Source organism: Platalea leucorodia (assembly GCF_965183815.1).
Source record: "Platalea leucorodia genome assembly, chromosome: 4".
Lineage (NCBI taxonomy): Eukaryota > Metazoa > Chordata > Aves > Pelecaniformes > Threskiornithidae > Platalea > Platalea leucorodia.
The window spans coordinates 52,950,485-52,974,514 of record NC_138826.1 but is presented as its reverse complement, the minus strand read 5'-3'; the positions used below and the strand labels follow the sequence as shown (position 1 = coordinate 52,974,514).

General features: G+C 41.6%; 1 protein-coding gene across 1 annotated transcript in view; it reads left to right on the top strand.

Annotated features, from left to right (window-relative positions):
• Positions 1 to 945: 945 nt before the first annotated feature.
• Positions 946 to 24,030, top strand: part of RASSF8 (Ras association domain family member 8) — a 97,082-nt gene continuing 73,997 nt past the window's right edge. Inside the window, exon 1 of the mRNA XM_082309125.1 lies at positions 946 to 1,069. The gene's annotated coding sequence lies outside the window, so the exon portion shown is untranslated. The remainder of the gene's footprint in view (positions 1,070 to 24,030) is intronic.

The window sequence follows — 24,030 nt, the reverse complement described above, 5'->3', positions numbered from 1 at the left end:
CTGAAGTTCATTTTCAAATACGTTTGGTGCTTTTTTAGAAACAGACATTTTTCCTAGTCCAAGTTGCATAAACACAAAAGTGATTAAAACTTCTTATTCAAAACTTTCTGCCCAAAATAGCCGCCTGCTTAGGAGTCTTTGCTGCTCTGAGCTGTTGGGTTTTGTTCTTTTTTTTTTTTTTCCGGAGAATTTTCCGTCATCAAAACCCAAAGCAGAAACAATAGAAAACACTGACTGCCGGCTCTCAGTTAAAAATAAGCACCAAAGGCATTCCTGCTGCTTCCAGAAACAATAGTAAAATCTCGGGGAAAACAAAAAGAACCCCATGCCTGTGCCCCAGCCAGGGCTCTCACTGCTCTTCCTCCCTTGGGACCGCAGCTCTCCCTCCCGCGGGACCCCCGGCTCCCTCCCGTCCCGCCGGCGGAGGCAGGTGCGGGCGGCCCCGCTCCCCCCGCGGGCGGCCCCGCGGCCCGCCCCGATCTCCCGCCGGCACCCGCCGTCCCCGCTCGCTTTATCGGCCGGTCCCAGGGACGCCGCTGGGGGGGGTCATTTTTAGGCAAGGCTGTAGCGCCTCTCCTTTAAAAGGCTGCTGCCGCTGCCCGCCCGCCTCGCTGCCTGCCCGCCCCCGGCGGCGGCGCGGACGCGCCCTCGCCCGGACCGGCGGCGGGGAGCGGCGCTGGCGGCGGGGGGCAGCGGGCGGCTGCGGCTTTAAGAGCTCCCACAATGCCGTGCTGGCGTCCCAGTTCCGTTACATGTCTCTCCCGGTGAAGGGGAGCGAGGGAGAGGCAGGAAGGAGGCGGGGGCGGCCGCTCCGGGCGGAGGACACCCACGCGCGGCCGGGCGAGAGGCGGCGGCTGCGGCTGCTCGGCGGGGCCGGGGGAGGAGCGGGGCGCCCCGGAGGGCCGGGCCGAGCCGAGCCCCCGGGCCGAGCCGAGCCCCCGGGCGCCGCGCCTCGGGCCGGCCGCGCCGCCCGCCGCGGGGCGCGAGGCGGAGCCGGCGGCCGTTGGGGCCGTTGGCGCTGCCCGGGGAGCCGCCGCGGGACGGGCGCCCGGCCGCCGCCGGGGCAGCGGTAAGTGCGCGGCCAACTCCGGCGCGGTCTCGTCCCGCCGGAGCCCGCCCTCCTCCTCTTCCCCCGCCGCCCTGCTCCGCTCTCTCTCTCCCTCCCTCCCTCCCTCCCCCGCTGCAGCCCCTCTCCCGCAGCCCACCCGGCTCCGCGTCCCGCCCCGGTCTCTTCTCCTCCTCGGCGTCTTTCGGTTCGTCCCCGCTGCGGGGCTGGTGACCCTTCTCTGCCGCCTCTCCCCCGCTGCCCCCTTCTCCCCTCTGCCGGCGCTCGCTAACTTTCCCGTCCGCGTTGTCCGTTTCCCACTTCCCCTCGGATTTTCCATTTTATTTTTTTTCCTTCTCCCTTTTCTGCTCCCCCGTGCCCCCTCGCGCCTCTCCCCTGCCCGCTCGCGCTCGTCCCTGCCCCTTCGCTTCTTCCTGCGCCGCTTCCCCAGCTCCCGCCAGCTTTTCCTCTCTCCTGGCATTTTGTCTTTCTCCTTCCTGCGGGCATCGTGTGGAAAAGTAAGGGGTATTTCTCGGTGTCCTTGGGAAAGGGAGTTCAGAAGCTACTTTTCTTACACGGGGAAATCTTTGTAGTAGTTTTCTTCTTTCCTCTCCCTTTTACTGTCCCTGAAAAGAAAATTAAACCGATTTTTCTCCCCCCCCCGCCCCCCCCCTTTTTTTTTTTTTGCGACGTGGACTGTTTTGGTGGTTTTTTCTCCTCTCTAGACAGTGCCGATTTGTTTCACGACTAATCTCTCTTATTCCTGCTCCAACCCCTCCCTCTCTCTCCCTCAGTAAGAAAAAAAAGATTAAAAGAAAATCTGTTTTGCCAGCAGGGAATGTATGCGACTTTATTTTTTCTGTGTGGGGGAGAGTATTGATGAGAAAAGCATAAGCAAATACAGTACAGTAGGACAGTACAGAGACATGAAGTTTAAAGGGTAGGAAAATGGATTCTGCTCCTTGGTTTAGGCAGCTCTAAACTGTTACTGGGAAGCTCCGCTCCGGGATCCGGTTTGGGGTTGTAGTAGTCCGGTGTGTGCCAACCTATTTTCTGTACAGCAAAGCAGCGTTTTAATATGCCAACCGAGCGGTGTGCTAAATTGCGGTTCAGTGTTGCTCGTGGGTTTCATCAGTGTGGAAAATCAGAAGGGGAGAAAGGTTACAGATTTCGGTGTCCCCCTTAGAATTACACCTGTCACGCTTGCCATCCCAAAATTGCAGCTATATCGGAGGTTGACACATTAATAAAATTGCTGGAAACTGCTTACATCCGTGTCAAAAAGTGCTGTCGTGTGGTTTATGAAGTCTGGTTCGGACCTCACAAGCTTCTGCCTCAGCTCTAGTCAGCATCGCACGTTAAAATTAAGTATGTGCCGGGCTGTGGAGAGCAAGTAAATCAATTGCCTAATGATTTCTGCAAAGACACCTGTTTAAAGGTTTTCAAGCTCCCAGTTAATTGTGTTTGGTAGGGGTGTGATTGTGTTAAGTGTTGTAAAAGTAAGGAGCTGTGTCTTTTTCAGTAGAGAATACGTAGTTCGTGAATGAAATGTCAACTTTTTAGGTCAGAAGGAAACAGTGTGCATCTTGGTTGTGTTGTGTTACCTCTGTTGATAGATACCGTTCCAGAAGACCACAAGGTTGTATGGCTAAATTGCAAATTAAGTAAGCCCTACTTTTTTTTCCTCTTTCTTTAAAGAAGAGAGAAAATACCATTTCAGACTGACTTTTGTTTGATGATATCTAATTAGATATCATCATTAAACTAAAGTACTTCTCCATGTCTTATAGCAAAAAAAAAAATGGTTTGATACGTGATGAATTGCTGAGGGAACTGAAATGATTGCTTAGCATTCATAGTGTTTCATTGCATGCCCTTTAGGACAACTGAGAGAGTTAAGGTGGTTCACTTCTTACACTTAAGTAATCTCTCTATCCTTCTCCTTCCCTACCCCCCCAAGCCCAACAGAATTTGATCAGTTGTTTGAATTCATCATCTTTTTTTATTTTTACTGGAGATGAAAAACTTTGGGATAGGGGGAAATAAAAGGAGAAAAATAACAAGTCATATTAACAAGAATAAATCTTTTAAACTGTACCTCCGACTGTTTTTGGAAACACCACTGATAATTCTAAAGAGCCAAATTAAAGTCGAGTAGCATCACTTTTTAAAATCCTTTTGAGGGAAGCCCAGAAAAGGAACAGGTTAGATAGAAAGAAGGAGATTTAGTTGCTGAAATGCAGAGCTGAGGATGCTGGGTTCTGTTCCTGCTTCTGCCATGGCATGGCAGTATGACCTCTGCCTAAGCTGCCTGCGCCTCATAGGATATGGGGATTTTCCTCAATCTCTGAGTGCTTTACATGTAATTATTTTTAAAATCATGTGTAAAACGTATAACTCCTTGTTTAGTTGTGGTTTTGAATGCTTGTGGTAGTTTTGCTTGTGCTAATATTCATTCTTTGAAAGTTGTAAAACAGAACTCTTGATCATCGCTGTTTATTTTGAGAGCAGCATAGGATTTTTGCATTGCTTTAATGGTTTTGAGACTAGAGTTATTTTTATCCCCTGTATGTCTCTGACAATATTGGTGCATGCTTCTTCTGTGGTACCTTAACAGTCTGCCTCAAGCTGAATTTGAAGGGCACTGTTGGCCTCTCCCGAAAGAAACTCTATTAAATTGAATTGCAGGGTGGAAAACTGTCTTGTGGGGACTGGGCTGAGGACCCCCCTCAGCGTGATGCATGCAGGTCCTGGTATTTTTTTTTTGTGAGCTCTGTAATTATGAGATTGGCTTAGTACATGCGGGTTTTTTGTTTGTTTTCTAATTTTAGGGGTTTGCCTGGGTTTTTAAGACTTTAAGATCTCTATCTTGAAATTAAATGTAAATGTTTTGTGGTTTTCTAGGGCTTTTTTGAAAGCTCAGGTTTTCTTGTAATTTTTTTTGTGCCGGGGTTGGGACTTTACGGTGTAATGGGACGTATTACACTCTCTCCCTGTAACGTTTGAGACTTGTAAACTTTGTGACTACAAGGCTCTACCCTGTTGCAGGTAGTTCTTTCTACAGAATCAAATATCTCATTTTCACTGAAGAGAAACTTGCAGCTGCATCAGCTTTGGGTTATAACTTACTGTCCTCTTGCGTATGCACATAGCTAGCTCTGTGCTTCTGAGTCTGGACAGTTAGTCTGGTCTCAAATTCAGTTTCATAAATAACTAATTCTTGCTATCCTTCCTAACCCCCTTCAGAGCGTATGGTGATCTCATAGCTTTGACAAGAATAGTTTTCCTGGCTGATGAGAGGATTTTCATGTTGATTTCTTTTGTTACTGTTCTGAGGACTGTATGTCATCTTTCTCTGTACTGATAAAATACGGGGAGGGGGGAGACTGGCCTGCGTGTTCCGAGCAGTGCCATGCTGCTGCTTGTCTCTCCTGGTCGTTACCCATGAAGTTGGGACCACAGAACTTGTCCTGCTTGGGAAAGGAAGGTGGGTTTGAACTGTAGCTTATAGGGGCTTGCTACGTCTGCCATGGGGACTGCAGCCTGGGCCCCTCTGGGCTGTTATTTCCCTCGGATCTCTGTAAGCATCTTTGTGATAAGGTAAGAGCCTTGACTGTATCTGAGAGGACTTGAGGAGATAGGCACTGTAAGCTTTTAGATGGGAGGCACTTGAGAAATCTGCCTAATTCACCTCTTTACTTTTGAGTTACTCCTTAAAGGGGGGAGGAATCTGTTTACTTTCTTGTCGTGCTTGGAAAAAGGGCTTACCCACAACAAAAGCCATTGTAATGCTTTCTATAGTCCAGGATTATTGAACAAAAGCGTCTTGCTGTGCAATATTGTTGCTGCGCTCAATGTTGTATGATAACACATGTTTCTCAGCTGTTGTTGATTCCTCAGTGGCACAGACTTCAAAGGAATGTGCTGAAAGAGAGCCATAGCCAGAGAAAAAATGAGTTTTGTTCCAGTGGCCTGTACCATCCATCTGTTTAAATACTTTGCTGAACTATTCCAGAGTGTTCAGGCATCTAGTTAGGACTGACAAGCAATTACAGCTGGGAATGGAGCCTACTGCAAAGAGACCACCTAGCAAAGGCTTAAATGCTTCCCCCCCCCCCCCCCCCCCCCCCCCCATGGGTCAGAGCCCCCCTGCCATCCCAGCCAGTGAGAAGAGATAAGGCTCATCATTTAGAGTATCTTTCAACATGACATTGTCTGATTCCTAATGCTATTGAGGATTTATTTATTTTTACTCTCTATGCTATCTTTAGCACAAGAAGGGAAGAATGGTAATGAGGACAGAAGGTCATCTCTGTAGTCTCTTTTTCCTGTGTAACAAACTACATCTGTATTTTAAATGAGTAAATACATATATTAGTGAATACTTTTTTCCCAAAATACATGGGACAGTTAACAGATGACTAAAGTGTTTGCGAAGGTAGCAATTTTCATTACTGAATTAGTTTTAGTTCCAAAACATTACTAGTAAAGTCCTCTATCTTAAAAGATTGGAGCCAATTACGTTGTGCTATTTCAGAAGGAGTTTGGGGAAATATTCCACAATTCAATCTGCGGTAACAAATCAAAGAAAAACGGTGTACTCGTGTATTATTCAATCCATGGTAACAAACTAAAAAACTGTGTACTATAGAATGCTGCCAATTCCAAGTACTGTAATTTATGTTTTTACTTGAATTCTGATGTCAGAGTCCACTGTGCAAGACAGGTCTCAATTTGTGGTTGCCAACTGAATCTTAAAATTGTGGCCTGTGTGCTCTCTGTAGTCCCAGATACTGGAACTCAGAGGGGAATATTAACAGAGAGACTACAAGTGAACTATTGATAACCTGTAAAGATCCTTGAAGTTTTTCTGTGTGGGACTGACATTCATTTTGAAGATTGGGACGAGTACTGTAGATAGAGTAATGTGTGTTTGAGTTAAGAGGGTTTAACCTTTATGAATGGAAAATGATTGTGCAGGTGCCCTAAGAGGATATTTGAGCTTTGAAGAATTGTGAGGCACTCCAGGATTTGTTTTTCACCTGCAAGCACAGCTCTAAAGGTAAGCTTGAATGTTGTCCTCTGCTGTAGTATTACTTCTGCCTTTGTACTGTGATGTGACATTTCTGCCTTTGAAAGGATGGTTCTTTCTCCAAGTGTCAGCAGTTGTGGTGGTTTTTTGGTATTTTGAGATGTCACATTTTAATGCCTTACTACCTCTTTGAGTGGAAAGGGGAGGGGAAACTTCTAGAAATGAGTAATGTAACTGACTTCCATCCAGCTTCTGCCCTTGCTCCAGGGCTGATACTGTAGTTTGAATTCATTTACTTGCTTTGAAAGCTGTATGAGGTGTAAGCTTGCATCTTGCTTACCTTACTGCACCAGTACCTGATGTGTTTCTAGCATGCACCTTGCTGTGTCTCTAGATCATCCAGTTTTAAAATGGTGAGACAGTGTTGGTGCTATCTTTTTATTGTATGCTTCCCTTTAATCTTAAGAGCTGTGACTTCCTTTTGTTTCAGCTGAACTGAAAGTCTTTTGCTAAAAGATTTTTTGGACTCCTGAAGTGTTTGTCAACGTTTTCAAGCTGTTATTGAAAGGGGGTTTGGAGTTTCTGGAGCAACCTTTTGAAACTTTACGTTTTATCATCAGTCAGCAGTTCCATGAGCATGGATAAGGAAAGGCTGTAATTCCACTAGGCGGCCAGATGTTTTGTGTCTCTGCCAAAGTGGGGAGACAGTGTAGCTTTAGAAGTTGGAGAGTCTGTTGTTCTTGTCGCTGGACTGTTTGGGGATCTTCAACAGATCGTATCTGCTTTCTCTCCTCTCCCTTCCCCTCCCTCCTGCCATGCCTGTACTGATTGTGATCACCACCTTTTAAGTAAACTGAGATTGAAAGCAAAAGCATTCTTTGTTGCTGTCTGAAAAGTAGATATTTTGTTGTGAGCTTGTGTTTCTTAATATTAAGCTTAAAGCCATAGAAAAGCTGCATGTAATTGGCAATTACTGAATTTATAGCTATTATCCAGTAGATTAATACTAATGTTAACTGACTAGTGTGGCATTAAGTGAACAATATAAAGAAAGCAGTTTTCAATGCAAATAGAAGGGAGAATACTTTTAGAGACTCAAATCCTCCAGTTCTGTACTACATTGGACTTTTTTTTGGCCAGTACTTCTTAAAGACTTGTAAGATCCTTGGAGATCCTTCTCTTGCTTATCCTGCTTCTATGTGACATGTGGAAAGACAGTAAGGAACTCGTCACATGTCAAACTCTTCCTGGAGAAGAAAGATGCCACAGCTAATAATATTTACAAGTTGATATTGGGAATCCAGATACCAAATGCTTAAATGTGCCTTTGCAGCTGTATGGCTGGCAATATTAACTGGCACTGCTACCTGGAATAACTGACATCCAGAGAGAAACATATGGCAGTAGTGGAATGCCCTTGTCCTTTGTCACCAGAAAGTGATTGTGTGGCTTTTTAAAACATGCTCTCGCTCATCAGAACCGCTCCCTCCATCTTGTGTATGTGTGTGGGCTTGCTTTGGACTTCTTCCACAGCTCCGAGTCAATCAAAGCCTTTGCACTGGTTTCATTGGGAGCAAGGACAGAAACTTCTAATGAATAAGATGCATGTTTGAGACTATTTATTTCAAGTAGTGGAATCAGCACTGATGGGCAACAGGACTAACGAAGAACAGGCGCTGAATATAGTGCAATGCTTTCAAGCTATTAATGGGATTGGAATGGGTAACCTGATACTCCAAAGAGATAACAAAGGCTATTTATCATACAAGGGAACATTGATTTTCTTTTTTTTTTTTTGAAGGAGTTGGTAAATAACATAGTAAAATCTTTCATCAGAACTCATTCTAGTGAACAAGATCTGTCAGAAAATGACTGAATTAACAAGAATTTACAAAATAGTCTGAATAGAAAAGTAATTTTCTGTCTTATTACCAGTGTTCTTTCACTGCAATTCCTGTATTTTCTTACCAGTTTACCTGCTCACCTTATGTCATGTGAATTTAGCCTCTGTTTCAAACTGAGATATAACATAAAAAATGTTTGGGCTTTTCTTCTTCCAAGAATGCAAGACTCAAGAGGATGACAAAATGAAATATGTGTAAAGTTGACATAACAAATATGGTATGTGACTGTTCCCTTGTTTCCCAGGAACAGACCAGAAGGCAACCAACTTGATAGAGAATATGGCACTGGTACGTGGGATTAAGCTATTCTGTGTGAGACTGTGGAGAACTCTCTTTAGAGGCCTTTTAATACAAGTAGAATGGACCTCTGCAAGGGTGATCTGGTGCAAGAAAACTCAGTCCAACCTTGTAACTCAAGAATTAAGATAATATTCTACCTTAGGCCTGCTGTTTGCTAGCAGGAAAAGCTGACTACCTGCCTCTTATATGTTTTTACTTATGCAGAGGAACTTGTAGTCCCTGCAGGCAAGGCAAGAAGATAAAGGAAGCACACCTTCAAGAGGTGATACGCGCTATGGGACGAGACTTGATTGTGAGTTTGCTGTTGGTGAACTGAAGTTCTGTGCACAATGGGTCATGTCCTGTAGCAGACGTTAAGGGAAAAGGCTCACCTTTCCTGGGTAGGGTGGGAGGGAGCTGGGCTCTCACCAACAGACAAGAATCACACTTTAAAAACGAGTACTCAAGTAGTGGTTTTGGTTTACTTAAACTTTTATCAAGACAGAAGGTTTTTTTGGGTGTTTGGTCTCTTAGGACTTACTGGTCTTCTGTTTGTGATGCCTTGCAAAACAACACATCAGCAATGATTTGTTACGGTAGTATCCGAGGTCTTGAATGAGATCCTGACCTCTCCTGCTAGGCTTTCTGCAAGTGCTGGTGAGATGAGCGCTCCCCTCCTGTCGTGGCCAGAACAGACACCTGGCGAGAGCCTTGGCGTGACCTGCCCACATGGCATGGCAGGGGTGAGCTGGAAATGCAGTGCAGGTCTGCTGCCTTCCAGACCAGTGTCGTGCTCGGAGGCCCCCTCAGTCACCTGCCTGTGTCATTTCTTGCGGGTGTCTCTATAGTCCAAAATACCCTCTCCTGGTCTGTCTTGCCAGATGCTGAATTTGCAATGTGCCTGTTAAAATATGGGGCTCTTCCTCAACCTGATGTTGCTGGTTTCCTGCTGCACCTGCCGTCATTTTGTTAACACTTTCGGTTAGTGAATTCTTCGTGTGCTCCACATGTCTGACAGCACCAGCACTTCTTTCTGCTCTGCTATAAGGCTTCCTAAATACTTGTTCATGAGCTAGTGGCTTTCTAGGTGTTTCTTTGGTTGCAGCGCAGCATTTCGTTTTGGGGGGGCTGGGGGAGAAGATACTGAGACTTTCCTTTCTTCATTTCTCACAGCTGCAGATAGAGGCATTCCTCTAATTCCTCTGCTGCCGAGCTTCTTTGGAGCCTGGGGCTGGGGGTGCGCTTGCTTTGCCATTTCCTTGTCCTGGAGTTGGGTTTAGCTTACACAGAGCACCTGTCCTGCTGTGATCCTGACGCCCTGTCAGTGCTCCTTCCCCCTGCTCCCCGGGGGACAGCGTGTCTGTTTCTGGCAGCTCTCTGCCTTACCCTTATAGGAAACCCCAGCCAGGAATTTTCTAGAATTCTTCCCCTCCCTCCCCTTGTCCTTCACTGACCTCTAACCACATTTTTATGTTTCTAGACAAGATTCTTAGTTTCATTTATCTGCTGCTTTTCCCTTCACTCATCAGTTTTGATGACTTTTTCCAGGAGCTGCTTAGAAACATTAACCATTACGGATGTGTCGAATAGTCAAATACAGTCAAATTCCTTAGGGTTCCTTTTTTTTTTTTAGCTTGACTCTGATACTAAAATGCATATGGCAGGTAAATATTTTCTATGTACACTACTTGTCATAACAAAAATATCTATCGTCAGCAGAGGATAAGGAACTGCAGTGGCTGTATTTCTGTATTACAATATACCAATATTACCTGTTGTAAGAGCCCAATGTTTCCCTCTCTGAGCATAAACCACTACTATAGTAATGGCATGTAAGTTCAAACTTTGTTTTGTGTAGTAAATGTTAATGACTTTTAAAAATTTATTTACCCACCGTAAGATAAAAATGTGACATAAATAGAAGGAAATGGCAAATGTACTTTCCTGTCTTAGGCTTATGGCTTCCTAACTGCTTGAGAAATGCACTGTCAGCTGTAGACAATATTCTTTTGTTCTGAAAGACTTAAATCATTTGTTTTGTAAAAACATACTTGCTTTAATTATGTGGATAGCAGAGAAGAGGATGACTGGATTTATTTAAATATATGCAGCAAGGGTATTTTTTCCTATTTTGTAGTGCCCTTCACGCTTATAATTCTAAATGCATGTGCAAAACCCTAAATAATTAGAAATCTATATGCTTTCTGACCATGATTTACTTTAATAGTCCATAATGATCTCTGGACAAACTGTATTTTACTTTGGAAGGTAACATTTCAAATTAATCTCCATTATCTTCGGCTTGACTAGTATGAATGAGAATAGCATTCAATGTATACAGTATTTTTAAGAGGACTCTTCTTTTTCTTCCTCACATGGACATAAAGCATGTGGTAGGCAGAAGACAGTTTTGTTATACTGGAGTGCAAAATTAAACAAGAGGGAAGATTGTGCTTTAGTATCAGAAATGTCCTCCCTACATTCCTGCTGTAAAATGTTCTCTGATGTGAAAAAGGTGGATAATGGCTTCACAGCTTTCCATCAGATGGGATATCTCTCATCATCCCACAGTTTTGAGAATGCTTCCTATTGCTTAATAGAGTGACACGGGTAGGTGGCTTCTGTGAATAGACAATGCTTCCCTCATATGCACCATGGCCCAGGTGGAATCCCAAGCCCAACAGGACTTCTGTTTCGGCTCTGGGGCTTACAAGAAGGGGTTGGCTTCTGAGCACTACAATTAGGAAATGGAGCTAACAGAAGTTTGGATACCATCTGAAACTGGCATCTCATGGAAAAAAAGAAAAAGGCTGTTTTTTAGATCAGTGGATAGTATTATTTGAATCCCTTGTGATGGTCATAAAAAGTGTGATGTCATGATGGAAGCAGTACTGTCGAGTGTCTTCTTACTTGCTGGGATTTCAAGTAGTGGGCAGCTGAGAATCTCTCCAGTTTGATTTTAATATTGAGAAGGGAGCAACTAGCTGAGATGCTTCATTCATAGTACAAACCTTAGTACGAGGTTACAGGGCAAACTTCTTTGGATATCCAACCACTACTTAGCAGGTTTTTTTTCATGAAAATGTAAAAGGTATAGCTACTAGATGACTCATTAGGCCTTAAACCAGCAGTTGATATGTCTGTCCCATCCTGAGTCAAGGAGACTGTTGGCAACCCCAGCAAGATGTCGCTGTAATGAAGTCCTGCTCTGCAAACAAGTACTTGATTAACTTGTGTGTCAGCATGACCACTTCTGTCAGTATTCTGAAATGCTTAACAGCAGGATGCTATGCTGAAGTTGCAAAGGCATAGATGTAAAGTTATGATGGTCAAACAAGGTGCCACCTATGAGCATGAGCACAACTGTTAGGAACCGTGCCTGTGTGCTGTAGCTGGCACATAAGTCAGGGGGAAACTTCTGTAAAAGATGTTAAGCTAACCTGATTTGCCTAAGCACCTTGAGTGAGATAACAGCATGCATATAGCATCTCTGCTGGCAAGAAGCTCAAGCAAAGAGAAATCTAAAACTTCATGGCATACTTAACAACAGTACTTTATGAATGACCTTTTCAGGAACAAGTGTCAAAGGAAAGGTTCATCTTGTAAGTGGACACAGCTATGTCAAAAGTGCTAACTAGAAGAGTGTATTTATGTTACAAGCTTGTTAATTGGTTTCAGAGGTAGTGGTGAATTGTTAGTTTGCCTTGTTGATTCTAGCAGTTGTGAAGTGTGTACATAAAGTGTAATCTAAGAGTTGGTACCTAGATGCTGCGTAGCAAATAAGAAATGACTGGCTGCTCTTACAGCATATTTTCCTGCAACTCCTACTTTAGCTTTTCCTACAAAATAGTAACTGTAATGACCTGTGCTCTAATACTGTTAAGAGCACACAGAGCTTTTTTATGAGGCTTTGCATGTTCTTATGACTGATGAAACTTCAAAATAGGCTTGCTGTATGTCCAGTGTTGTCATCTTCCTCTGTGGTGTGTTCCATGTCTTACTGACTTCTGGAACCAGTTTTAATAAAGTCAGTCCTGTGCTTGTTGTAGTGTAGTTAGAAAACTGGAAATAGCTGTATGGCCCAACGTGGGTCCTTTCTGCTGAACTTGATGTTGAAGTGAGACATTAAAGCCAAGGCAAATTTAGTGCGGATTTTGACTTCTGTGCATTTCTATAGCCCTTTTTCAAAAAAATCTGTCTTGATCATATGATTTCCTGCAATGGATTTATTCCTGATGTTGAGAATTAATACAGATTTTTCAAAGAGATCACAAAGTAAAGAACCAACAATACTAACCTACAAGCTTTTACTGTTTGTTTCATTTTTTAAGTCTGTATAGTAGCAAATTGATGAGAGTATTTGAGAAATTTTTTACCAACAGTTTTACAGGAAGAACTTTAGGTTCTGTTTTGCTATGGTGAGCCCATCATCAGGGTGTCTGACTGGTTACTTTGTTAGCGCTCTTGAGACGCAAATGGTTTCTGTTCATCTCAAAGGCATTGTTCATGCTGAACCCTGTGGATGTAGTGAGATGTTCTTTCTGTGTTTTGTTCATGTGACTTAATTTCACTAAAATGAAGGCCAAGCACGTCTATGAAGTTTGTTTGTAGCAGTATTGTTTGCACTGCTAGTACTTATTTGCTCAGACCAATTAAACAATGCGTGAACCTGAGGCAGAGCTTGAATATGTCTGAATTGGTGACTCGTGTCTGCATTTGTGTCTTAGGTAAATTCCAGGTTTTTTTGGTTTGATTCTCAGTTATTTCAAAATTTCTATCATTTTATTAACACTTTTTTTTATTTAATACTGATATTCATGACTCTGCTGATATGGGATACAATACCTTAATCCAAAATGAACTTTCTTTGAGGACTGTAAAGATATGTGGTGAATCTTTGCCTAAGTTTTAACAGCGTGAATTGCCTGGGAGACTTTGAGGAAGAATCATCCTTAGGAAGTGAGAGGAATGTTCTTCTCTGGCTAAACTGGATTCCCTTACCCAGGGCTTGTCCTTCATACTTGTTGATGGGAGCACAGGGATCTCTCTGCAGTCTCCTGTGCTGTAGGAAGCCCTCAGGAAAAAAGCCCACCTTCTGCGCTGCTCTTGGAGAACTGTGTGGTACCAAGTTGCCTGCCTCTTACACTAGTACCTTTTCTGGTTTGGTCTCGAGAGCAGGCTGGGAAGAGGAGATGCAGGTTTTGATTATGGGCTAACACTCAAAGACAGATACCCTGCTGGCTGTGTTTCTCTGTCTTTTCTATTTTTTAAAATTAATTCTTGCCAGGTTTTGGTCAATGAGTATTGAAACTCCCAAACATCTCAAGTCACCTATTTTTATCTTTGCTATACCTCCTGGGATTTGTATGGGGCAGGAGCCACTTCCTGCGCATTTAACAGATGGGGGGTTTATTTGAAAAGGAGGAGGAGAAAAAAAAGCTTGAAGTATGGATTTATGTAGGCCTGTAAAAATGTGTGTTACTTTGTCAGCTTATGCTGTTAAACACACTGTATGGAAGAATAAATGTGTTGATCTTCATGTGAGATGCTCTTACACTCAGTCAATAAATGCTGAAGCTTATTTAAAGCATCAGAAATGTAGGTGGTAGAGAATGAGGTAACCTGTCATTTGGTGTAAGTCTATTGGAGCCATCATCCCCAAACAAATATTGTGCCACAAATCACTTCTTACGTAAGTTTGCTTTTGTGTGTTTGCTTATTTGGATTTGTCTGTGGTAACTGATTTGTATTGTGTCTTGAATTGGGGAAAAGTGATGGAATTGTGACAATTCACATTAAAAACTAATGTGCAAGCTTATTAACGTATGTCATTAGAATGAAATTCAAGTTGACTTATTCCACTTAAAGACACTGGTACCAGGCTGTGAGAAACCCAGTGGCTTTTTTTAATGAGTCAACACTAGTTGTCTTCTGAGACTCCACTTCAACTCTGCCTGTATAGATTTAATCATGACTCACTTGTAAGTGAACATGACTTGATTAAAAATTTATTAAGCATTAATAATAGCGGGTACTTTTTGCACTTTAAGAAAAGCTTTTGGAATGTTTTGGAAAGCTGGAGTAATTCAATGGCTCTGAACTTCATTAACTGTAAAGATATTTAATGAAGAAAAAGATCAAGTTTTGTCACTGGCTTAGGGCTAGTCTGAGTGAGTGATCTCTGAACTGTCATTATTAATGACCACATGTAAAGAATCAGAGGCTTTCATTTTCTAGAGAAGCATCTTCATTCTTTGAGTCAGTTTTCAAGACCCAGTTGGTGAAAGCACCCTGGTCTGAACTGAGTGTTGGCCTTGCTTTGAGCAGGAGGCTGGACTCCTGCAGGTCCTTCCAACCTGAAGGATTCTGTCATTTTGCTTATTTTCTTTTTCTTTTCAAGATGTGTTTGTACCACACAATCACCATCAGCTGTAATGGGGTTGCCTTGCTGATACTGCCAGCAGTTAAACCACAGGTGTAAATAAATCCTTGCTCTTAAGGGATTTTTTTTACAACAATTTTTGCTTACCTTATATAAATACAGAACATCTAGGACTTTCTCTGCATCTCTTTTTCTGGCCACTGCAGAATCTTTGTATAAAGAGATGGAGCAGGGCAAGTTGACGTGACCTTTCTCTAAACTCTAGGGTAAGTTCTCAGCTTTCCAGAAGCTGAATTTTGTATGGAATCTAATGATTCTGTACTTGAATGCAGCAGACAAGCAAACAGTGCTTTAGGGAAACTTGTCACAGATGTATAATATATTGAAATTCCCTGTGAATTATTTAATGAAAAAAATGGCTATAAACATAATAAACTTTAGAGATGATAAGGTAAAATGTACTGACTAAGAAGAAAAAAAAAATATCTTTTATTCAGGGTACTCCCAACAAAATTTGACTTATACATTCACCTGATGAGACCTATAATGAGGAGTTAAAAATACAGACTTTTCTATAGGAAAGGAGCAGTAAGATCTGTCTCTTAATTGGCGTACATGTGCACTTGGGTAAGGTGCATATAGAAAAAACATATGCCTTGATAATGGATCCAGGATTTCAGGTCTGCTTGTTCACACACCGCTTCCTTTGTGAAAGGAGTAGCAGAATGGGTGTTCCTTTGTGTATTTAGACTTTTGCAGCCTGTGTCACAGATAAGCCTATAATTCACTCATGATAACTCTGAGACTTACAGAAACATCCCACTCCAGGCCCAACATGATAAATCAAGCTTCAACTACACACTTTGAAGTGGGAGCAGAAGAACAGATTTTTTTAATGAAGTTGAGGGGGAATAATTGATTAATACCCTGTGCTTCACTGGGTGCTACATCACCAGAACTTTTTTCTTGAAATTAAATCCTTGATCAAACCATTCTACTGTCACTTTATTTGTTGAAGGAAAGGGTTCCCCTTTGGTTCAAGTACTGACATACAAATTTTATACAGTTGATAAAATGTATGTTGAGTAGGTTGCCTGGGGTACCTTTTTCATGGAAACCTTATTTTCTTCCTTTCAATTATATGATTTTTTCTTTTCTGGTAAAACAATGCTAGAACGTGCTATCAAGAGAAAGGGGTGAAGTTAATTCTATTTTGCTTATAGATGAAGTAATCTTGCAAGAAGGTAACAGTAGATGGAATAGTGATGGATAAAACTTTATAGGAGTAAGAACACAAAGGAAACTCACTAAATGGTCACTTGTGCAAAAATACTCAGCAACTAGAGTATCAGTTCTTAGAAAGTTTGGCAAATATCTGAGCATCGCAGCATGTGTTTAGTTACTTATGTATAGCACCTGAATTTCAAAATCTCGAGTTTCTTGACTTAAAAATCGGTGAATTAAAAGTTAATTTAATAGAACCTACACTATGAGTTGGGGGAGGTTAAAAGGGAAATCTCAGGATACCGGTATATTCTGGCATCCTGCTGATTTAGTTACATGCATCAATAGCTGTCAATCCTAATGATAACTTCTGTTTTCTAAATCAAGATTAGATAGTGATTTGGAGTCACTGCTGTGTCTCAGAATGGTTTCTTGAGGAATTTTTGGTGTCTCTTCCTGATTTTGGTAAAAAGGTAAGACTTGATTTAACTGCTTGTTAGCTTGTGTTGGAAGCTCATAGTTTAGCTCCTGAGTTTATTCAATAAAAAGCAATGTATTGCAAAGAAGTGAAAAGTGACTATTGAAATTTGAGCATTTGACTCAATGAGTATGCAGATGTTATGCTGATTCCAAAGTCAGTGGCCTGATGGCAGTTGAGGTGGGCTGCGGTGGAACTGAGCTACTGCTAAGTACTTCTGCAAATACGGTCATCTGTGCTGTGGAAACCCAGTGTGCAGTGATCACAGGTTATTACGTGCAGGAGTAAGAGAACACGTAAATTGCTGTAGATTGGTGTATTGTTGGATTTGATGTTGGGATTTTCTTGTAGAAGACGGATGGGAATAGATGAGTTAGTTGTACTAAGCCCTGTGTCTGTAGGGATGTGTAGTTGCAATACTTCCATTTAGAATTGAAATAAACATTGTGGTACTTCAGTGCTACCAGCCTTACAATAATACGCAGGCTCATTGCCAGAGCTGTTGTAAAAGCAGTTGTACTGGCTTTCGTAAGAAGGTCTTAGAGGTCAGTTAAGTGTCTGCCTGGGACCAGTAAGCCCTTACTACTGACCATGTTGTGGAAGTAGGACGTGCTAGATCTTGGAGAGCCTACCGTAGTAGTATCAGTTGCAAACCTTAGTATTCATGATATTGGAGGCAGTGTGTGTGGAAATGCACTGGTATTATTGGAAATAGCTTTTTAGATGGCAAAGGGTGTTTAAAGATCTGGGAACTCTGAGCTTGTCAAATGTTTCTGTAGCAAACTTTGGCCATCTTTTAGCCACTTGGGTTGGTAGTCTGCTGAAACAAATGTCTTCTTGATGGTGTGTTTCTCTTAAAGGGATCAATTGATTAAAGTGTTTGTTAAAAGTTCACTAGTCAAGCAACACCTATAAATCCTGTCTTCTTTTGATGTAACTTTAAATAACAGAGCATTTGTGTGCTTGTTTGTATCTTTTTGAAAGGGGAAAAAGAAGCTTCCATACTTTCACAGCAACTGTACTTTAAAAATACCTATCTGCCTCTGGAGCACTTTCTAACTGCGTCTTTTCACGTAAGAATTTTGCACTTCTTTTACAGTGACAATTTACAGTGGAACAGCATGCTTTATTTTTGGCAATCTTCTTAAAAGGGCCTAGATTAACATCTCTGACCTACAGCTGTTGTAAATAAAAGTCTTTTTGTTATAAAGCCTTTTAAAGTTGTTCCCTTTTTGTGTTAATTGATTACAATAGGTACTGCGTTGGCCTGAGTTCCTCTTCCTAATTGGATAAAATGAAACCACAGACTAGATACAAAGAACAACAACACAATTTCTTTGTTGGGAAGTTTGACTATTATTTTGATGGGCTCTCTTTGCCTCTTGTGGGCATGTAGATATATGTGTGTTCTAGCCTCAAGACCCCTGAGATTGACATCCTGCCTTGCTAGGTCTGTCTATATGTTACAGAACAGATGGTTAATTCAAAAACAAGAGTATTAAAGCTGAGTAGCTAAATCTGATCTCCTAAAAACGAGGTTGCCAAAACAAGCTGCCGTATTTGATGTAGCTGCTGAATTGGTCTTTTATTTGATACAAAGGCAAACCTCAGTCTAATGCCTAAATGCAAAGAGGTTGGTCATTTCAAAATTTTTTCAGCCTTTAATTTCTCTCAGAACCTATAACTTGAAGCAGTAAGTTACTTACATATTGTAGGGCCTCCCAGAAGAGAAAAAGGCTTACTTAATATCTGTTGTTTTTTCTGGGCTTATCACTGTGGTCCTGGGTTTTAAAAGTAACAAAGACAAATTGCAGCAGTGGAATAAAGTTGACAACTGATTTCTAACTTGCTGTGATTTGCCTTTTTTCTATTTAGGTGGTCAGTGAAATGAGAAGAAAAAAGCAAATTGTTAGAAAGGATTATTGTGTTTACGGGCAAATTCTTTCTCTTATTGTCAACAAATAGGATAGATAATTTGAGACAGGTGTTGTGCCAGAAGAAACCTTTAGATCATCTAATCCGACCTGCACACCACAGATCCGAGTTATCTCTGGACTGGGCCTAATAGTAAATGAATCTACATCTGTGTACACAAACAAAAGGGATTAAAGCATTTATTTTCTGCATTTGTGCTGTTGGGATTATTTCTTAGGGACACCATTTCACACTAACCTACTTTCCTACTTTCAAATGAAATGGATGAGAAGACTGATGTTGTTTATCTTAGCCCTTGGGGGTTTAAATACTTATGATTCTTCTATGAGCTGCTGGAAGTTATAGTCACTTTTCAGGAATCTCTGACCTTGCAATCCATTTTTCTATGGTGGATTGAGTATTTGATCTTAAAGAGTTCTGAATGTGACTTTTGGGGGGTTATTTTTCACTTATGTGAAATAGCTGTAAGATGAGCTATTACATTTTTTAGGAATACTTTCTCTCAAATCATAATGTGTGACATAAAGGTAGCTTGATCATTGCAGAAAAATTGGAGGAAGCAGTGAAGTTATTTGTGCATGCTTCTGCCTTGATAAATGCCGTGAAGGTAAAAAAATTCAAGCTTCAAGTCTTTATTTGCTTTTGCTAGTTCTCTTAATGTTTAACTCTGTGTATGAAAGGTGTCAGGCAGACAGGTGGAAACTGAATCCTTCCATCTGTTCAATTCCACCCGCAAAACTTGTGGTGTAAATCGTGCTTGCTGGGTGAGAATATCAAATCTCAAATTCTTGTGAGGTAGCCCACTATTTGCAGTAGAGAGGATGTTGCTTTAGCTGGCTGCATTTTTAAATGCTAGGTGAAATCCTGATTTCCATGGGGCTTTTGGGCTTTTCTTAGAAGGATGAGTTGGTTTTGGTTCTTTTTAAATTCTGCTTCTCCTGATTGGCCTCAGGACCTTTTTATTTCAGGGACTTCAACGGCTCTGTTGAAACCCTCAGCCATATCCTCAGGCTTCTGGAGGTGATGGTCTTGAGGCAGGGAGTCATTTGAAATACGGTCTATTTGGCTACTGATCTGTGATTAGGGCATAGGGGTAGATGTTCATACCCCAAGTTCTTGCTCACAACTTGAAATGGCCACTTCATACCTGGTGAAAGAACAAAGTTCAGGAACTAGAGAAACCTTGGCGAAGCTTGGAGAAAGCAATATATTAGGGAAGAAATTGGCAGAGGCACCAAAGTGTCTGAGAGCAGATGGAGTGTTGTCATCAGCTGCAAAATCAATGTAAATACTTCCAGAAAATTACTCTTCCTGTGCTTTTGCCAAACACAAGGAACAGGAGCCATAAATACCATTGGCAAATTGTTTTAGCTGCCAGTGAGCATCCTGCAGTTGTAATCAACAAGTTGGAATTTTCCCTTGCAGCGCTGGGCAGCGGCTGCTGGTAGAAGTGTTGCATTAGCGGTGATAAGATACATCTTTTTGGGTTTTGCCTAAAGGCTGTGAATTTTTACAGTTTAAAAATCTCACAGTTCTGTTGCTGTACTATTCTGGTGGGTCATATCAACAACAAAAATGAGATTTGTTTTTTTCACTGATTGTTCCTTGTGGTTGTGTTGTATGGTATGACTTTCCTGTTTTAGTGTGGTTCAGCATTGGGCTGTAAAGAGGGTATTTCATATGTATTACCATCGCATAACTAGTAACTGGTCTGTCCTCCCAAATGCACAGTTTTGGGATACTGTCATGTTTATAAAATGTGTCTGGCTGGCTGCCACTAACTTGGCTGCTATGGTGTATGGTTTGCAATGGGATGGCTACCTCTAAATGAAAATGAGGAGCCACAAGGCAGGATGAGTTACTAGCTCACTAACGTATATGGCATCTGTGTCTCTCTTGAACCCTTGTTACCCATGAAAATGAATGTTGGAGTAGAGGGTGAAAGATGGACAATGTTTGGTTTTAAATTCTGAAATCTCTGTTTGTACTGATCCAAATTCCATTTCCATGGAAACTGGAAGTTTAGTACTCTTGCTTGTCAACTTCAGCTGCTGGCTGGCTTTGGGGAGACTAAATTGTTCCCTTACACTAAACCTTTCAGAATCAAGAGTCATGTTGGTATATTAACACCACATATTTTGTGGAGACTGAGAAATTATATCCAGAATTATTTCATGCGTTTAATTTCTGAGAGATGCTTAACTTTAACTGCTTACAGATCAGATATCTAAATGTTCAGAGCTTGTGCCAGGTTATCCAATTGTTGAATTGTCATGTACATAATGTATAAGATTATAGTTTCTTTCCTCATGGGGATAGTTTCTTCATTATGGTGTAGTTTTACAGATATGAAGCAAACCCAATTCTTATATTAGCTGGCTCTGTAGTCATGCAGGTGTCCTTTCTTGCCTTGTACCAGCCATGGAATGCTGTGCGTGCATCAGTTGCAGCAACAACTTACACCTAAAGACATCATGAATCTGCACTCTAAGTGACCCTGAGGCTCAATAGCACCACCTCATTATGAGAATTTTCTGAGTTCTGGTTACGCTCTGGCCAGCAAGACTGAGCTCCCAGGCCTGGTCGGCGTGGAGTTTATAATGGCAGAATGGCTATGCCAAACCCAGGGGGAAGTAGGTGAAGTAAGCCTTCACTTTCTGGAAGAAGCCCTGAAGGAACTGAGCTCTCCCTGCTTCTAAGTGGAATGGGATTGCTGAGAAGATCATGGGGAATATAAAGAATGTACCAGTATGTGTTCAAGACAAGAGTTGATAGGAGAAACTTGCAATCCTTTGGTCAATCAGTAAGTGTTCTCTATTGTGAGAAAGTAACTTTTCTGTTCTTGAAGCTTTGGCTGGTTAAGTGAAACTCCCCCCCCCCAATAACTTAGACATACTTTATCAGTGTTCCAGTTCCACTTAGAGCTGCCTTGGGGAGCATTATACTCGCTGCAATTACTATTCGAAAGCAAGTACTCTTTATGGATTGGCACTTCTGTATTTCTGTAACTTGTACCATTCACTTCAATGTACAAGAACATGATACAGTAAAAGTATATTGCCTGTATGGGGAAACAGCATTATGTTAGAGATCTGTAGCTAGAAATGTGTTTGTTTACTCTTTCTTTGGTATCGAATAGTAGTGTAAAATAGTAGTGTAGCAGTGCCTGTGTGGGCTATTAACTCTGTGTTTGGGTCCTGATTCTGTGTGTAGAACAGCTTCACCACAACGCTGATGCCAGTTTGGCTTTCAACAGGTGCACTAAACTTCAAGTCCTCTTCTCTGTAGGTGGGTATTTGAGGCTTAAAATATTCAGTTGTCAGTCAGGGCAGGTGATCTTCCACGTAGGTGATGTATTTTGTGAGCACAACTGGCATGCAGGCTGTCCTGGATGTGTATGAACAGATACAAGGTTGCAGAAAGAGCTCCTCTCAGTTATTTTGTGCAGTAATATGGCAGTTTGAAAGAAGATAAACTGTTTTGGTAGGTAAATAGTACTACTCTGAAAATAAAAAAGTTAGAACTTTCAGCTCTGTAAATAAGCTACAGCAAGGTGACATTTTGATGGTGGTTCTGAAGCAGTGCCTGAGGTCTTAACTTAGCAGAGATGTCTCCCAAACATTTAGGAAAAAATTCTTTGCAATTAAGAACTTAGGTCTAATTTTGTGCATTTTAGGGTTTCTTTATCTGACAAAAGTGTCAGTTTGTTCATTAGTATATTTTTTTTCCTTTAATGATTGTGAGGTCAGTAAGCTAAGTAGTATCAGGAGTAAAAAGGGAGGATCATTTGGTTTGGACATACTCTTCTGTCATGAGCTGAAATCTTCTGGAGATCTGTCTTCCTGCCTGGGTTCCCTTTTTAATTCCAGATTTCAGTGTGCTTGCTTGTTTAGGTGCAATATAGGAGGCTTGTTTAAGGGGAGGTTGTCTTAGGAACCTACAACATCGTTGCTGTGATGGCCTTGTCTGTTGTCTCTTGAGGTAGGAGGTTCCAGATTCATTCTAAAATATGGGGGACTCTTCCCCTGCTGTGGTGGCTGGAATTCAATTGGAATTTGCCAATATAAAACCAGAAGCTGGTAGTAAAAAAAGACATGCAGGACATGCATGTGGACATGAGGGCCACAAAAATAATCAGAGGGATGGAACATCTCTCCTATGACAAAAGGCTGAAAGACCTCGGGTTGTTCAGCCTGGAGAAGAGAAGGCTACAGGGAGACCTTATTGTGGCCTTTCAGTACTTAAAGGGGGCCTAGAAGAAAGATGGGGATAGTCTTTGTAGCAAGGCCTGCTGCAACAGGACAAGGGGTAATGGTTTTAAACTAAAGGAGGGTAGATTTAGACTGAACACAAGGAAAAAATTTTTCACAATGAGGGTGGTGAAACACTGGAACGGGTTGCCCAGAGAGGCGGTAGATGCCCCATCCTTGGAAACATTCAAGGCCAGGCTGGACGGGGCTCTGAGCAACCTGATCTAGTTGTAGATGTCCCTGCCCATTTCAGGGGGCTTGGACTAGATGGCCTTTAAAGGTCCCTTCCATCCCAAAGCATTCTATGATTCTGTTTTTCTTAAAACATAGATATAGGGTTTGGGGAGAAAGAGCCAAAACCAACCATAACTGAATAATTCTGTTGCTACCTGTAAAGACTAGGTGTAGCCAAGAAATCTTGTTTGTTTGTATTAAGAAGTTTGCCTTATGTTTGAAAGGTGTTGCCATTATGATTATTTGGCAATGACTTTTGTTGGCTGTTCCAGCAGTCAGTAAGTCTAAAAGCTAAAGACAAATTTTAAGAAGGTACACATAAAGGTAAACCTTTACTTGAGGAAAATACTCCCAAACTACCTGCAGCTAAATGCAGAAACAGTAAGTAACCCAATCGAGCTTCTAATCTTCCTTAAAATGTTACTTGAAGAGGTGCTTTAACATCCAAAAATACTTTCCTCCTGCTGGTGTTTCTTATCTTGCGCATAAATTTAAATGAATAAATATGAAAACCTCAAGTAAACTTAAGCACAACTTTTCTTCATGTGTAGCAGGTATTACTTAAAGGGCTAAGCCAGGATATCTGGGTGCCTGGTTGGGCAATTGTTCAGCTGCTGCTTATCTGATGGAAGAGGTTATTCAGCTGCTTGTTTCATCCCTGGTGTTCAGTTCTCCCATGATTACTTGACTTCTCTCCACTTACATAGGTTCCAGATTTAAAGAAAAAAATTTAAAAAATCTATAACAATGGAAAAATTGAGTATTATTGCGTAAAAGGTTTGTGTGGTGCAAGTGTATCATAACTGACTGATTCAAAATCTTGTGAGGTTTTGTTCTTCTCACAAATGGGAATAATCATATGTTGTTCTCACTGAAAATGGTTTTCTGTCCATATTGTACAATGGTCATGCAGTTTGAGCATAACAGGTGATGTTTACCAGGGATTTTGTTATTTATGCTTTGTTCAGTATATGTAGAAAGCTAAGATGCAGATAAACATTGAGAAATGCATCAATACTGAACTTTTGTCCTTTTTTCCCCCTCTGTGTAGTATGTCTAGGTAATAGACATAAGCATAATCATATATAAACATAATAAATAAGATAATCTGGTTTCTGGTGCTATTAGTCAGTTGTTGATACCTGTAAGTAGATATCTCCTCCACCCAGAATCTAAGAGCTAAGATTCTCATTCACGTCATTCTTGGACGTAATTTGCTTACCAATAGTCACGCTACTTACATTATACAGATTATTTTTAGAAGCTC